Below are 17,398 nucleotides of genomic sequence, written 5' to 3' on the forward strand. Positions count from 1 at the left end.
TGAGGGAAGGATGCTCACGTACCACACACACACACACACACACACACACACACACACACACACACACACACAGTTGGAGTGGGGAGGGGGAGAGGCGACGGATCCTCTTCGATCTATTCCCCCCAGAAGGGATCGGCCTGGGGAAAGAGATCGGAAAGTGGAGGGGGGGGAGGCCTTTGCCCGGATTAAGCCGCGAGGTCAGAGGGGGAGACGCGGCATCCGAGGTTGCTGCCACTGCCGCAGCACTGCTTAACACATGCGTGGTACCAGCTGTGCAATTGCTCCCCCTTCCCTCTTCAGCACACGCGTGCGGGGCCGTCTTGCAGCACCGAGTGGTTTTCCACCCTTGCCAGGTAGCCAGGTATAAATCTTCCTTCTCTTTTTTCTAAAGTGAAGTAAAAGTGCAGTCTCTTTGCAGTTCAGTTCTGCTCTTGATGATCTATATACAGTTTGCTTGGCAACAGCTTCACAGTCTTTCCCAATGCAACTCATAGCTCTGAGATTTCTTAGTGGTCTCTTATTCAAGGACTAAGCAGGCCCACGGCTGCTGAGGTTTTTCAATGACACAAAGTTATTCATCTAACTGCCTCTACCTGAGCGAAGGAAGAGGACCCGTCCCTTGAATCTTTCACACCCTTCAAACAAGTGTATTGAGAGGCATGGTGGGGGTGGGGAGTGAAGAGGAATAAATCTGTTCTGGTATGGCCAGAGAGATGCATGATGATGGACATTATTTTCCACAGAAATGGATCTGTGGTTTCAAGGAAAATGTGTGGCTGTTTAAAGGGAGGGTGGCAGTATAAGATGTACACTGCACTGAGGTCAAAAAGATTATTTTCAGGGGCATCCAAATGGGGGAGGGGGGAGGATTGCGCACGGTTTCTGTTTCTGTTCCATTTTGAAATAAATAGATTGGTTTGCTAGCCCTTCACAAGGAGGGAGAGAGGGAGGGAGGGAGGGAGGGAGGGAGGAAGGAAGGAAGGAAGGAAGGAAGGAAGGAAGGAAGGAAGGAAGGAAGGAAGGAAGGAAGGAAGGAAATAAGGGTGATAGTCCATCGGACATATGTCCAGACAAAATTTTGTCTTGCAGAAAGTTCCTCCAATATGTAAGATATGGGCAGAAGAGCAAGTAAAGCAGGTTTTTTGGGTAATCTATGAGTAGACAGGAAGAGAAACAAGCCAGTGAGCAGAGCTGAACAAGCTTCTTGGATGAGAAGTGAAACGTCTTCAAAGAAAAGCCAGAAAGTCCAGTTGCTTCTTGAAAATAAGCACCTTTTGGTACAAGCCAAAGAGCAGCACATGAGTGGAAGACTTTGCCAGGCAATCTCCAAGAACTGAAAATGATTGAATTGAAGAAAAAGAAAGAAAGAAAAAATGGAAGAAAAAAATTAAACAAAATAGAGAGCAACTCTGTCAATGGGGTATAATGTCGGGAACATTTAGGTAGAGAAACAAAATAGATCAATTTTCATTGATAATTTGACAGGCATCATTTTAATGCCTGTCAAATGACAGGATTTAGCTTTTCTTTCACTTCATGACTTTCAGTTCAGTGATGAAAAGCCTGATCCAAAGTTCATGAAAAAATCAGAAAAAGCACTTACTACACAACACAGCTTAACACCTTTAAGGGAAGCCTCCTTTGAGGCTTTGATGACTTCATGTTCATGTCATTGTAGTTTGCTCACAATAATATGAGAGTGATTTGCCGTTGCTTTCTTTCATAATATTTTTCAACTTCCCAATCTGCCTACAGACATTTTCTATTTACACATTCAAAACTGCTGGTGAGAAGGACAAAACTAGAAATGTGATTGTGGTTAGTTTTCTTCGCCCTAAGTAACTGCCAGTAACTTTTGTTTTACTTGAGTTAAATTTTTGTAGTAGAAAATTAGACTTTGAACTTTGAAATGAAATGACAATATTCTTAACTACTATATTAATTCAAAAAGCTGCAACTCAAATTTGTAATCAGCAAGTCTTTTATTTGAAGTAGCTGCTGTTATAATTAGCTTGCAATCACCAATGTAATCCCTGGTACACCCTTTAATGCCAACTAAATTCCCAGTCCAATCCTACATTAAAAATCCTTTATTATAAAAAGCAAATTAATTAGGATGTGGGCATACCACAAAGCAAAGCATCAGCCACCAGGATATTTATTGTAGGATTGCCTTTGTACCCTGAAAGCTAGAATGAGAAGGGAAATTATTTGAGGTTTGTTTGCTTTTGGTATATTAAATCTTGTAGGCCTGAAATGAAAATATCTAAACAACCATTACATGGCAGAAAAAGTTTGGATGTGCTATCCAGACACTTGGATTTTAGCCACCCAGATCTGGGAACTCTAGGTTTGTGATTGACCATGCTCACTGCAGCAGCTATATGTGAATGGACAACTCTCCCAAGACCACCAGATCTTTCCAAATAGATTCCCCCAAAGTGTCTACTCAAAGCTAACAAATTACAGTATAGAGGAAAATTCTGGGAAATGAAGTCCACACTTCTTAAAAGTGCTGAGGTTGGTAAATGCTGTGCTAAAGGTTCTTTTGCACGTCTACAAGATGGTGCCCGTAAGTAAGCAAACACACCACAGAGACTATAGTTCCTTCAATATTTAATGGATTTCCATGGAATTTACTTCAGTCAATTTCATATTAAGTAATATAAATATTCTGTTTCAGCTGTAGAACATTATAGACCTCATATTTTTTTTTAAAAAATGGTGAATTCAGATAAGAAGGTAGTGCTATTCCTGTACTATCACCAATGGAAAAAACCAAACGGCACCTTAAATACTGAATTTGTCACATAATATCATTTTGGGCAGCTTTTAGCCACTTCCCCATCTTAACTGAACAGATATCTAAGCAGACATCAGTACTAAACAGTTTTCTCTGCTGGAAAACTGAATTACCTGCCGACTTGGCCAAAACGTAATCACGTTGTGGCAAAGCTATGTTGTGACTCCACAAGAGATATGTCTCAGCACATCTGTTGAAAGGAAGCACGGTCACAGAATCTCTGTAACATTCACATGGGATTATTAATCGGGAATAAACTTGTTGCAGAGCTGAGTCCTGCTGCTCTCACACCTTTCCTTTATGTGTAGATGCTTGCACTGCCAACAGTTATTCCAACCTGCTAGGGAGTTTCACAATGTGCTCCATTACTGTGAAGTCATGCTTTCAACACCACTGTCATTTGGCAGTCAGCGAGTGCTATCTTCAATCATGTGAATGGAGAGAAAGATTGGCATCTGGAAGATTTATATTTGAGGACTATTTTCTATATTGCAACCTTTTAGTGTTTGCTGGAAGCCCTGATTTCTTGTACTTAAACCACATTAGGATGAAAAGAAGTTCCACCCAGCACTTAATATGATTAACAAATGATTCCTTCAGTCAGGATCAGGATCCTTTTACAATGGTTTCTTAAAAGTAACTTGTATTCACTTTCAACATTTGCTAATTCAGAGTTTCTGGGTTGTGTTATTTTGTTTAAGAAATGGGGAAATATTGGAAGTAATACTATTTTAAAAATCTAAAAATATTAACTCTTTTTCCACTGTGGAGTTAAAAATCAACCCATGCTGTAATTGCTAAAATTGCTCACTTTTTTTTTTTTTTTTTTTTTTTGCTGCAATCTATTTTTTACAGAAGCTAGTGCATATCTGCATAAACTTGCACTCTAAAAATCGGGTCTCAAAACATACCAAGGAAATACAGTAAATACTGAAATGAGATTATTTAGCAATAAGATTACATGAGTCATCTGTAAAGTACATGTGAACATAAAACTTGACAGTTACCCAGAACAGGACTAGAGGAAATGTCACTTTGGGCTCATCAAGCAAAAGCAACCCAATAACAATAATAATCTAGTCAGGAAGGTGCAGTTTTGCTTGGTAAATGCAGCCTCCAATAAACTATAGTATTCTACTTTTACAAAACACTAGCACTTTGGGTTCCTTTGCTCCTCCTTTCACTCAAGCCATTTCTGTCAAGGAAAATACCTTTAATAACATTCCATGATGCCAGCTCTTCGTAGACTAGATCTGTAGATTTAATTTTGAGTTCTTGGAGATTTGATAAAAAGTCAGCCCTGTACAGATTGGGTCTGAATGGAAAAAGGAACTTTTGTAAATATATCTCCTGTCTAGGACTCCCTTAATCCTTGCAGCAACATCTCAGGATTAGGTGCTGCCTTCTATACTTTTTGAGTGACCCAGGGGAAAGATTAAAAAATGAGAAAGGAAATGAGAAGAAGCAAACTCTTACAGACCGTTTTATTACAAGGATGAATTAATATTGTTTGGGGGAGAAGACAAATCACATGGAGATGTTGCTCCAGAAGAGTTGGCCAAATGGTTCACTCTCTACATTGACAGGATGAAATGATTGTTGCTAGATAACAGGTATGGAAAACTGGACCCTAATGAAAATCATCTTGGTAAGAAATACTTGGACTTCTTATTTCTTTCTTTGTTGCAACCAGATCAAAAGTTTTCTGCTGGAAGATTGAGAAAGGGGTATAATACAAGTTTCAAATGAAGCTATTATTTCAGCCATGTCAATCAAGTGCATCATATTTGAAGGAGGAAAGGAGTAGCTTCTAACACAGTACACCCTTTTACATCTGTTTACCAGGACAAAATCTGATGTTCTTCTTTACCCCCTAGGAAGTACAAGGGATATTCTGTATATGAGAGGAATTTAATGTAATTACTCAGCTACAGAATCTGTAGGACACTTCAAAGATGCTACTTCGAAAGGCAACTGGGCTTTGTTTTTCCCTTGAGGAAGATGTTCACTTCTTGAATGAGAAATAAAACGCCTTCCTCAAGGGAAAAAACACAGTCCAGTTGCTTTTTGAAAAAGCTCCTTTGAGACAACTATGACCTGGATGACTGAGAAACTCCATAGATATCTTTATATTTATATTCTGACCATTTTCTTTTCACTTTTGTTCCTATGAATACAGGGGAAACAAAGATGTTTGCTTTCCTGTTTAAGGCCAGAACAATGTGGAACACTGTATAAATATTATTAAGTGCTAGCACATAAACACAATCCAAAAAAGTTTTCCACTTTAATATTTTGGATAAACAACCTACACAACAGAAGGAAAATGGTAGCATTCTAAGGTTTATCTCAATTATTTCATTCTAAGGGAAATCGTATCACAAGGCTTTGCTTTATGAAGGAGTATGGTCAAACTGTTGTCTTATTGTCTTGAGAAATGAAGACTCTTCTGAAAGGTACATTTTCCTGCTCCTGTGTAGGTTATCAAAGGATTATTCTATTCCTATTCTAATTTTCATTTTTACAGAACAAATTTACTCGGAAACATTTTATCAGAAAGCCATAATTTTTTTTTTAAAAAAAATCTACGTTATTTTTTTTTAAATTCAAACTTTAATAGTTTCTAATTTTCATCAATGGATTCTTAGATTCCCACCACCACCTCCCTTTACTGATAACTACAATCATCAGGCAACCAATTACTAATCTCCCTTTACTTTTTACCTTTTAAAAACTTTTGGTGATGATTAAAGTGCTGAAATTGGAAAGGGCCCTGAGCCATATGTTTTTTCAACTGATTGCTGTAAAATATATATTGGGTTCTTACCTTGTATTTGATTAGAGACATATGTCAAAGCTTTTCTAAATAGAATCCAGTCCTTTAATTTTAAAGAATGAAGTATTACATTCTCAGAATCTAGGAAGGATCCTGTTATTTATTCCAATCATAAAAATGCTTTTTAAAAAAAAACAAACAAAACAAAACTGGATATTAAGACTATAAGAGCTATTTTTCTTACAAGCTAGTCTTTGCAACTATTGTGAACTCAGTTGAGGGTCGATTAATGTAAGGTCTGATAATGTGGTATTTTTAATCAGTGTAATTGATTAATTCAATGTAATCAATGTAACTCAAATTAGATAAAATCTAATTTGCAATGTTGTTTCTTTAGATCCTGAAAATGGTTTCGATGTTGTTTATTGGATGTTTTGAAATGAACTCTGACATTATGTATTTTAATTTTTTTGTTCTGCATTAATATGTTTCATTTAATTTTTTTCATTACTATGTGATTACTAATCACATCTATTTTTGTTTGTCACTGTTGATTTGTGGTAATGAATGCTCTGCTTCTCTTTTTCATCTGGTTTAGAATTTCTTCCTTCCACTGTTATAAATTTTAGAAATATTAAAAGGAATATATTAGGGAAGGCAATATGTAAGATTCTGTTACATGTTAATAATGTGCTTTATTACACAGGTTAAGATTTAAATTCATATTTGTAATTCCATTTCATTAACTTGTGGGCTTGTTTGCCCAGATATATGTACTCAATAAATTTGAGCTGATCAGATCTGTTGCTCTGGAATCTCTGTAATGATTTTGACATATTTTGTGATTCTAAGCTCTAATTCTTTTGTTTGCTTTAGTATGAAGATTCCCAGGAAATTTTCTCATCATGGGGATTTAAACATCATCAGTATTCTTTCTGTGCCAACTCAGGAAGCTCAAACTGCCCAAGGAGCTGCTGATTTAGTTCTACAGAGGAATTATTGAGTCTGTCATCTGCACCTCTATAACTGTCTAGTTGGATTCTGCAACCCAACAAGACAGACACAGACTTCAGAGGATAATTAGAACTGCAGAAAAAATAATTACTACCAACCTGCTTTCCATTGAGGACCTGTATACTGCACGAGTCAAAAAGAGGGCTGTGAAAATATTTACAGACTCCTTGCATCCTGGACATAAAATGTTTCAACTCCTACCCTCAAAACAATGCTATAGAGCACTGCACACACTAGAACAACTATAAAAAAAACAAGAACAGTTTTTTTCTGAATGCCATCACCCTCTAATTCCCTCAACACTGTCAAACTATTCACTAAGTCTGCATTACTATTAATCTTCTCATCGTTCCTATCACCCATCTCCTCCCATTTATGACTGTATGATTGTAACTTTGTTGCTTGTAGTCTTACAATTTATATTGATTGTTTCCTAGTATGATTTGATTGCTTATTTGTACCCTATGATTATCATTAAGTGTTGTAACTTATGATTCTTGATTAATGTATCTTTTCTTTTTATGTACACTGAGAGCATATGCACCAAAGACAAATTCCTTGTGTGTCCAATCACACTTGCCCAATAAAGAATTCTAATGTAATCTAATCTTATGTAAATAAAACAATGGCCTAGTACAATTTTAAATATTTGGGATAAGACAAATGAGATTCATAAAAAAATAAAATTGATTCATATTTTAATGAAATGAAATATTTTAACGAAATGAAAATTTTGTTCATTTCATCAAAGTTTTTCATTTCCAACACTATTTCAAGCTAATTGGAAACCATTAGGTATAGCAATTAAGGTGTTGGACTATGGAGCACAGAGACCCAGATCCTAGTCTAGCCTCAGGTATGGAACTCACTGGGTGACTTTCAGCCCAAGTTGCCTTACAGGATGGTTATGGTAAGAAAAAATGAATCCCTGTACAAAAAAATTAATATGTATGTGTATGTATGTATGTATGTATTTATGTATGTATGCATGTATATGTGTATGTGTCCGTGGGGTCATGATGGGTTGGACACAACTTCGCAACTAACAGCAAATCATAAATAAATGGTTGATGAAAGATTAATTATCTTTCCCTGGAGGAGGATATTCCTCATGATTTTCACTGTACATAGTAAAAAAGTGGATTTAATTTTTCACTTTTTCATTATTTTTTATTATTAATAATAATTTATATCCTGCCTTTATTTTTATTTTTTTTTACAAATACCACAAGATGGCAAATATATTGAACACATCATCCTCTTCCTATGATGGATAGATGGATGGATGGATGGATGGATGGATGGATGGATGGACGGATGGACGGACAGGTTTAAATAAAAAACTTCAGAATTCAGCTCCAAATTGGCGCTGTTTGTAACCTATTACTATTTGAAATCTATTATTCAGTTCCATTGAAAGATGGACAACACTTGGATTTATTTATTTTTTTATTATTTTGTTATTATGTTATGTTATTATATTATATTATGTTATTATATTATACTATTATGTTATTGTATTATGACTGCAAAAACGTCCAGGTAGTTATGTGGCAATACATGAAGACAGCAGAATAGAAAAGGAAAAAAAATCACAGAATACAAAGGTTTGCAAATAGAAGTACATCTACTATGCCAAAAGAAAGCAAAAATATACTAATAGTAATAGGTGCCTTAAATGCAACCTCAAAATATCTGTAGCACCACTTGAACACCATCAGAATTGTCAAAATCATCAGTCAGTTGCAAAAGGCAGCTTTACTTGGAACAGCTTACATTCTGTGATGATAGCTTTAATATTATTAAATAACTACATCTGATTAGCTCTGGTTCTTGGGAATGACTCCATAGCTGGTAAAAAAAAATAATTGCAAAATCCAGTTTAAACATCTGGTTGACGGTGCAATGAGCCATAATAGATCCAATGAGTCATCAGAAGCAAAGATGAATCTTAAAGATCTATTTATGTTGTGCTAATAGCAATAGCACTTAGACTTATATACCGCTTCACAGTGCTTTACAGCCCTGTCTAAGCGGTTTACAGAGTCAGCATATTGTCCCCAACACTCTGGGTCCTCATTTTACCCATTTAACCTACCCAAGGCTGAGTCAACCTTGAGACTGGTGAGTTTCGATCTGCCAAACTGCTGGCAGCCAGTGATCAGCAGAAGTAGCCTGCAGTACTGCACTCAAACCACTACACCACCGCAGCTCTAATGCCAAACATTTATTTAAGTTTAACATCCAATTCACATTGATACCAATAATCACCATACATTTCTTTCCTTTACGATGATTAAGGCCAATTTCCTATTACCTTGATTTAGTTGAATGCTAAACAGGTGTCACTGTACACTCCCCTTCACATCAATTACATTAGATCCTCAGCATGTCTCAGTTCACTTGTCCAAAAAATCCTGGACAATTTTTTAAACTGTTATATTTTTTATCAGTTTGGACGAGGGGGGAGGTGTGACAGTAACTTAGCATCAATTGTTACTCACTGTTTCTGTCTTAAAGTCTACATTTGATTAATGAAAACTATATGAACAATCTTTTCTGCTTCATTGTATTTAAATGTTTAAATGCTTTCAAAATAATGCAATTAGCCTATTCACACAATACCTAACAAGTATTTGAATGCACCTTATTAAAAGCCAAACCTACACTTCTAAGATATTAAAATAAATTGGTAGCTAAGTTGAATTTTTACAGCATGTGAAGGATAATGTTTAAAAATTTGGAATCAGAAAACCAAAAGTATAATGCCAATTACTGCAAAAATCATTTTTCTAAGGTTTTGCAAAATAAATCTTATCTCTTATGTAACCATAGGAGCCTGGTACCAAAATGATGAAATGTGCACTGCAGCCACTCTGTTCTTTCATAATTGTAGCATATAGAAACTAGAATCATAAAGCTGGAAGGGAAGTCTTCTAGTCCAATGCCCGACTCAAAGCAGGAGATCTTATGCCATCCCAGTCAAATGGTTTTCCAATCAGTTATATTCACACATGCAAATAGTTTTGCCATTGTGTCTTGTGATATTTGTGCCCACCACGGCTGGGCAGTATTAGCAGTACAGCAGTATTATCCAGCAAAACATCCAGTTCCCATTGTGATGATGATGACATTGAGCAATTGCCAATTCATGAATTGAATTGAATTGAATTGAATTGAATTGAATTGAATTGAATTGAATTGAATTGAATTGAATTTGTCTTTTTTCATCACAGGAAGCTGGAGAAGTTACAAATTTCTTCCTGTGATGGTCATATCAGTACATGCATTGTAACAGAACAATAACTATCGCATTAGTATTGCTCAGTGCTGTTAATATTGTTCACTCTGATTACTTTCATAGCTTTTAGGGGTTTTTTGCAAGGTGGTGGGGGTAGAATGCACAATAAAAAAGTCTGTCTATGCTAGAAGACTATATATGTTAAAATGTTAGGCATTAATGTTTATGTTTTCACTTGAGAAATCACAATCTGTTACTTGCCTATTTTTATTTCCTATTGTTGTAGTTGTTAGTGTTGTTAGTACTATCACCACTATAATCACATTACAATTTCATTTTATTTCTCCAATCGGTTAATCTTATGCTGGAAAGTAATAATTTATTTAAAACTTTTACATTGCTTGGAGGTTAAGGACCAGCTTCTTCAGTATTCCAGGTTATCAGTTTGCTGCTGTTGTCTTCCAGATACATAGGCCATCTGGGATCAGCACTCACTTCAGTTAAATGTCTGCTTTGCCAATTCAGGGAGCCTTCACAAATTGACATGATAAAGGAGACTAATTGGAGGAAAAGAGTATTTGAAGTGCAAAAGTGTTTTAGGTATTTTAGCCTAGCAGGATATTCAAATTGACAATTGGTTTAGAATATCAGAAAGAAAGATGCTGTAAATCATACAAAACAAAAAAACACCGCCAGAACTCTAGTCACTAATAGAAGTTGAAAGTATCCCCATATGTGCAATTCCTGTCTTTCTGGAGGAATTTGTTCAGTGAGGATTGGGCAGACAGTTGAGGACTTTGGAGAAAAGAAAATGGATAAAAAGGTAATGAGAGGTCCCTTAGATGGTATAGTTTCTTCACTCTGTCTCCTGATTCTCATAGATTGCTTCATATTGTATGGTAATCATAATTTAATTAATAATGGCCTTATTCAAGAAACTGCATTTCACAATCAGAATCAGAATCAGAATAGAGCTGGGAGGGACCTTTGAAATCTTCTAGTCCAGCCCTCTGCTCAAGCAGATATCCTATACCATTTCAGACAAGTGACTGTCCAGTCTCTTCTTAAAAACCTCCAGTGATGAAGCACCCCAAATGTCTGAAGGCAAGCTGTGGCACTGGTTAAATGGCCTCACTGTTAGAAAGCTTCTCCTTAATTCCTGATTGCTTCTGTCCTTAATTAGTTTCCATCCATTGCTTCTTGTCCTGCCCTCTGGTGCTTTGGAAAATGAATTGACCCTCTCCTCTTTGTGACAGCCTCTCAAATACTGAAATATAGCTATCATGTCCCCCCTAATCTTCTTTTTTCTGGACTAGCCAAGCCAAATCATGCAACCGTTCTTCATATGTTTTAGTCTCCAGGCCCTTAATCATCTTAGTTGCTCTTCTTTGTACTTTTTCCAAAGTCTCAACATCTTTTTTGTACTGTGGTGACCAAAACTGGATGCAGTATTCCAGATGTGGTCTTACTAAAGCTTTATAAAGTGGTACTAATCCTTCATGTGATTTTGATTCTATGTCCCTGTTTATACAACCAAGAATTGTATTAGCTTTTTTGGCTGTTGCCGCACACTGCTGACTCATGTTTAAGTGATTGTCCACTTCACAAAATCAGATCTGTCTGGTTTTGTGAAATAGCTACTCCACAAATCACAATTTACAATTGCTGGATTCCTAACAAGAGTCAAATAATGTACATTGGGAAGTTGATCAAAATTGGCCATATAGTCAGCCAGCATTTCAGATTCTTAGAACTATATTCTTTCTTGACTTAGTGGGATATCATAACTTCCTTTCACATCAGCATGTCTTAAAATACCACTCTCTGAGCACCAAAATTATTTATTATATGATTTATAAAGCTTCCTGCCTCACATAAGGAACTGGGCAACTTACAAAAATTAACAAATAACTCAATATGCATAAACCCTCCAATGCTCAAGAATATAACAATAACCCCACTGACCAAAAACAACACAAAATTCCACCATCAATAATAACAGAGCTCATCTATCTACTTGACTAAAATACCTGCAGTTTTAGCCTGATCTTCAATTCCTTGCCAAAGGCTTACAGGTTGGGGTCATCCAAATCTCTAGAGAGTCATGTTATTCTACAGAATAGGCCCTGCCACAGAAATGGCATGATTTTGAGTCCCACAAATGTTGTTTGGAAAGGGGACCTGGAACCTGGACCTGTCTTTAAAACTATTAGGGTTGGCAGTAGGTTGTAAGAGGTCAGCTGATCCTATTTAGAATTGAATGGTTCCATTTTTACAAGCTATCACAAATGCTGAATAGCTTTGAGGTCATAAGTAGAGTATTGTTTTTTTTCCTTTAAAAACCATTAGATTATTGAGGTCTGTGAACCATGCATATGTTCATGGTTCATATATTGCCTGGAAAGTACAATTTTACTGGCAACCAAAGATTGAAATTATCATTCAAACCCTTTATAGAATCTTCCCCATAGAGCCAAGGTGGCACAGAATGTAGTACTGCATGCTAACTCACTGCAGGAGGTCGTTTCTGAGCAGCTCAGGGTTGACTCAGCCTTCCATCCTTCTGAGGTCAGTAAAATGACCCAGATTGTTTGGGGGGGGGGCGGATATGCTGACTCTGTAAACCACTTAGAGAGGGCTATAAAGCACTGTGAAGCAGTATATAAGTCTAAATGCTATTGCTATTAATTTAAATACAGTAGAAAGAAAAGGGCTACGCTATGGACTATACATTATGAATACCATAATGTAAAATAAGCAGAAGATTTTTTCTGTTGTATTCTTTATAATTTATGACCTAGTTTAAGCTACTTTCTTTTAAGTTCTTTGGATGTTCCAGACACCATTTAAAAAGTGATAAAACTGCTTCTATATTTATTATCTAAAGCTGTTAAAACAAATCTTATGACCAATCTGGGGATGAACATACTTAAAATGCCTTGTTTTGTGGCATATTTAAAATCAAAGCAGTTCAATTTCTGGATAACTTTATTCTACAATAAATATATAAATAATAGTATGCTAATCAGATATTATTTAGTCATAAGTAAATAATTAAATCAGGAAATATTCATTATAAAATTGCCATATGCCATATATATAGCCATAACAAAGATCCACACCGGGTTGCAACAATCTGGATGACCACGAGATGGAAGTAAAAATATACTGTACTACTGTAAATCTTTGCTGCCACCTAGCAGACATCTGGATTTTTGCAGCTGGTAAAAATGGAATACAACAATATTTTATTTATTGTATATATGAAACTTCTTAACTGCCCATTTCCCTCACAGAAGGACTCTATAACATTGGGTTGACATATTTACTATTTATATTTCATTATAATATGAGTAATGGATATTATTTAAGAATTAGCATACATTATCTGAAACAGAGAGAGAGAACAAAGCATTCTTGACTGAATGGGACATGAGAGATACGCATTGGATCCAAGGATCTCAACATATTATCCTTATGTCCAGAGAAATGTTATAGTTTGTGAAAAGCCATACATCATTGTTTTTAGATCTAAGTTCTTCCTTGTATTTATGTGCTCAATAAAGCTACTCATGTAATTTTTTTCTTTACTAAAAAAAAAGGCTGTATCCAGGAGAGTTGCTTTGTGTTCTGCTTCTTTGCTCAGTTTGCACCTTCATAGCATCCAAGCTTTGATTTGTACGATCAAGAAATATGGACCATTATTTTGGTAAGTTGGATATCAACGAACTCTTAGTCTACTAGAAAGTTTTCTCTCCATTAGATTGTTGTTGCTGTTGTTAGAAGAAAGGCATCATCTCTGTAAATCTTTTCCAGATATATTTTATCAAATGTTCTTCTTCCATCTTCAGACAATATTCTACTGTCTTCTGGGAAGCCAGGAAATGCTTTGTGCATTTTTTAATAGCCAAGGTTGATCATAAGACTGTGATTTCAGCTGCTGCAAATATTATACTAATTTTAGTTAGGCTGTCAATGTCAAATTAAAATTAAATTGGAAACATGACGTATTATCTGTAAACAATGCCTCTGTCATCTATGGAGGGCAATTCCTCCCACAGGCTCCTATTCAAGCCTCATGCATTTTTTAAAAAGGACACCGAAATTATTCTAAGGTTCCACCTCCTCTAAAGCATGTGTCAGAGTAAATTATTTGAAAATACAAAGTTAGTTTGCATGCAAGTGTATATCTGCCAGTTCTTTGAGATTGGCAAGGTCAAGAAACAGAAGCAGCTGTGATTTCATGAATAGCTTTACTGTGGTACGATAGAAAATTGGGTTCACCTGATTTGGCACTGCACCAGACTTTGAGACTTTTCCAAAAACTCCAAATTCTTGTGATCTGAATGTACCCAATTCTTCAAAAAAAAAAATGTGTCCATTGTACAAATTCTGCTCAGAATTTGGAGCATGCGTCAAAGGGACCAACCTGACTCATTGCCAGATCAGATAGGTACAAATGTTCTATCTTACCATTTGTGAAATCCCAGATGTTTATTTCTGGATCATGCCAATCTTGAGGAATCAATATCAATCTTGAAAGCCTGACATAGTTCCTCTCTATCACATTTTATACAATACAAACTCAAGAAAGGGGTTATTGATTGATTGATTGATTGATTGATTGATTGATTGATTGATTGAATTTCTATACCGCCCTTCTCCCGAAGGACTCAGGGCGGTGAACAGATTATGATTTCATATACATATAATAATATTTTTTTTTATATAAACAGTAAATAATTGAGTTTCTATCTCATGGTTTCCTCTTTCTCAAAACTGAATAAACTTTTCTTCTTCCTTAAACGTCATTGCTCCCTTCCATCTTCCCAGGTTTATATTTCTTCACAGTATATATGCATATGGCCTAATTTTTTAAGTGTTTTTAATTGTTTTGTTTATCGTTTTTAATTAATGGGGCCAAATTTATATATATTTTTAATTGTATTTTAATATTTGTACTTGATGTTTTTACTTGGCTGTTCACCGCCCTGAGTCCTCAGGGAGAAGGGCGGTATACAAATTCAAAATAAAATAAATAAAAAATAAAATATGTACTCCATGTACTCCGTGTATGCCAGATAGTCAGTGTTTATTCCTGGCAACTTCCTGGACTAGTCTCTGCAGTTTTATTGGCAAATTTCATAAGTGCCATTGCCTCCTCCCTAAGGCTGAGAAATAGCAGCTGGCCCAAGGTCACCCACTGGCTTTATTTCTCAAGTGGGACTAGATTTTACAATCTCCTACTTTCTAGTCTGGCGCCTTACCCATTATGCCACATTGGCATATACTGTATGAGCCAATGTGTGAGCCTATACTGGATATGAATGCATCTATGTATGTGTGTATATCAGTGGTGGGTTGCCCCTGGTTTGGACTGGTTCTATAGAACCGGTAGTAAAACCGGCGGGAGGCTCCACCCACTTACCCTGACGTGATTAGAAGCGATCTGCGCATGCGCAATCCCGTTGTGAACTGGTAGTAAACGTAAGTAAAACCCACTCCTGGTGTATATGTACATATAGACACTTTAAAACAACCTGTATAAACATTCCTATTTCCTCTTACCTTGCTTAGATTGTATGCAAGCAAGATCAGAGGAGATATGACTCTTTATTCAGCAGGTTCGAATGAAATCTGACTCTTATTCATATTAAACGCATTTTGTCATATCATAGAGATGCTTCCTTATAAGAACTCTCTGTTTTGTAAACTTGTTCACTATGTAGAGGTCACATTAAGTTACTGCATTTGGTGAATATCACATTAGGCTGGATCATCAATCAAAATGATAATGAAAATCTAATAATTGTTAGACATTTCCATGTAGCGGTTTGAAGGATGCTCTGAAATTATGTGAAAAGGGGTCAGTATATTTCCACTATACTATCAGTTCAAAGGAGTAAATCAGTTTAAGGGAATGAAAAGCACATGGCTTGCCTCTATTTGTTAAGCAGCTGGTAATGCAATAATAGGAAAAAGATTGTGAAAATGAATCCACAATAGATTTAGAACCATGTAATTAAGCAATAACATCATTTCAAAAATAAAATGTAGGAAATCACCCTTACAGACTGCAAAAGAACTGAACAATATGAAGTGGAATAATCCTGAACAGAGTATCACTGATAATCAAAACACATTCTTGTACACATACACACACACACACACACACACTTCAAATTTGGTCTATTTATTGTTATTTATTTATTTATTTTATTTATTTTTATTTCTATACCGCCCTTCTCCCGCAGGACTCAGGGCAGTGCACAGCCAAAATAAAACATCGTATACAAAATTTAAAAAACAATTTAAAAACAATTAAATAATTTTGGCCCAAATAATTTAAAACAACCCAGATTAAAACCTAATCAATTAAAACTGAGAGGACGGGATCAAGCCAGCCCAGCTAGATGGAATAAGTGTGTTTTTAGGGTGCGACGAAAAGTCCGGAGGTCTGATATCATGCGTATCTCAGGGGGTAGGTCGTTCCAGAGGGCTGGTGCCGCCACAGAGAAGCTCTCCCCCTGGGGGTCGCCAGCCAGCACTGTCTGGCCGACGGCACCCTGAGGAGGCCCTCTCTGTGTGAGCGAACCAGCCGGTGGGAGGCTATTGGCGGCAGAAGGCGGTCTCGCAAATACCCCATCCCTAAGACATGGAGTGCTTTAAAGGTGATCACCAACACCTTGAAGCGCACCCGGAAGACCACAGGAAGCCAGTGCAGCTCGCGCAGGAGAGGTGTCACGTGGGAGCACCCCGTTGCTCCCATAATCCCCCGCGTGGCCGCATTCTGGACCAACTGCAGCCTCTGGGTGCACCCCAAGGGGAGCCCCATGTAGAGAGCATTGCAGTAGTCCAGGCGGGAAGTGACGAGTGCTTGACCGTGCGTAGGGAGTCCCAATCCAGAAAGGGACGCAACTGGCGTATCAGGTGAACCTGATAGAAAGCCCCACTGGCCACAGCCGTCATATGCTCTTCTAAAGATAGCCATGCATCCAGGAGGACGCCCAAGTTGCGAGCCCTCTCCGGGGGGGCCAATGATTCGCCCCCAGTAGCCAGCGATGGCACCAGCTGGCTATATCGGGACGCTGGAAGCCACAGCCACTCGGTCTTGGAAGGGTTGAGTCAAAGCCTGTTTCTCCCCATCCAGGCCCGCACGGCCTCCAGGCACTGGGACATCACTTCAAGGGCATCGTTGGGGTGGCCTGGGGTGGAGATGTACAGCTGAGTGTCGTCAGCGTACTGATGGAATTCCACCCCAAAGCCACGGATGATCTCGCCCAGCGGCTTTACATAAATGTTGAACAGAAGGGGTGAGAGGACTGACCCTTGTGGCACCCACAAGCAAGGTGCCTCGGGGTCGACCGCTGCCCCCCTGTCAACACAGATTGCGACCGGTCAGAGAGATAGGAGGAGAACCACCGCAGAATGGTGCTCCCCACCCCCAGCCCTTTCAACCGGTGCAACATGATACCATGGTCGATGGTATCAAAAGCCGCTAAGAGATCTAACAGGACCAGGATAGAGGAGCAACCCCTATCCCGAGCCCTCCAGAGATCATCCA

The sequence above is a fragment of the Pituophis catenifer genome, unplaced genomic scaffold, assembly GCF_029215685.1.
Source record: "Pituophis catenifer annectens isolate HBS135680 unplaced genomic scaffold, rPitCat1.0.hap2 SCAF_2, whole genome shotgun sequence".
Taxonomy (NCBI): domain Eukaryota; kingdom Metazoa; phylum Chordata; class Lepidosauria; order Squamata; family Colubridae; genus Pituophis; species Pituophis catenifer.